Consider the following 1,014-nt stretch of genomic DNA (forward strand, 5'->3'; position numbering starts at 1 on the left):
AAGACCCGCCGAAAGTGCCGAGTGAAGAATCGAGTCCCAGCACCGTGACTGCTCGGGGGTCCTTGCCGCCACCACAAAGGCCTTAAACAAAGGCTCAGCCCCCTTTGCAGACACGCCGTGGGCGACAAGCGAGGGGGAAAGGTTGGGGACAGTGACCTTCCAGAGTCCGCTTCCCTTCCTCCCGCCCGGTGTGCCCGCCCCGCCTGCCTCACATTTGCCTCGCCGCCCCGAGCCCCTGGCTCAGGAGGGGAGGACCGCTGGTCTGGCTGGCCCCACGCCCGCCCCGACGCCCCCTCCTCCCCGCGGCCAGGCCCGTGCAGGGAGCATCGGGAGTGGCCCTGGCCCTGTCCCTGGCACCCTGGACGGGGAAGAGACTGGAAGCCTGGCAGTCAATCGCTTCGGGGAGTGACAGTCTAAAAAAAAAGCTCCCAGTTACGAGTGTAAGTGTAAAAATGTAACTAAAAGCCTTCATCAAAGTTTAAAGAGCTCCGTGCGCTCTCAGCATTTGCTTATTCTGATTTATTGACAATGACACACCTAGGAGCAGTCGTCGGTGCTGAGGCGGTGGAGTAATGGACTTTAGGGGGAGAGACAGAGGGGAAGGGAAGGAGACAAGGTGCAGCTCGCAGAGGAGGCCGTGATTACAGCCCACTAATTTGTTATGCACTCGGCAAATCAGCGGTGATTCACATGACAAATAAGGAGAAAAAATTAACAGCTGTCATGTGTGATGTGTTAATTTCCTGACAGGCTCTGCACTGAAGCCAATTACTGATTTAAGGGCAGGAGAGAGAGCCCTGCTCCAGCTTCTAATTAGGCTTCTTCACGACTAAAAGGATAAAAGCACAAATGAGAGCGGGAGCGCGAGGCAGGTAGCCGGGCTGCGCGGCGCCCGGTGCTTCCAGAGCCCCGCTAAGGAGCTCTCGGCCTACGTGTGTTTAAGACGAGAATTTAGAAACATTTATTCACTTTTATCCCTGACCCGGTGTTTAGGCTTCCGTGGCGTAATTGGGA

The sequence above is a fragment of the Pteropus vampyrus genome, unplaced genomic scaffold, assembly GCF_000151845.1.
Source record: "Pteropus vampyrus isolate Shadow unplaced genomic scaffold, Pvam_2.0 Scaffold356, whole genome shotgun sequence".
In the NCBI taxonomy this organism is placed as follows: Eukaryota; Metazoa; Chordata; class Mammalia; order Chiroptera; family Pteropodidae; genus Pteropus; species Pteropus vampyrus.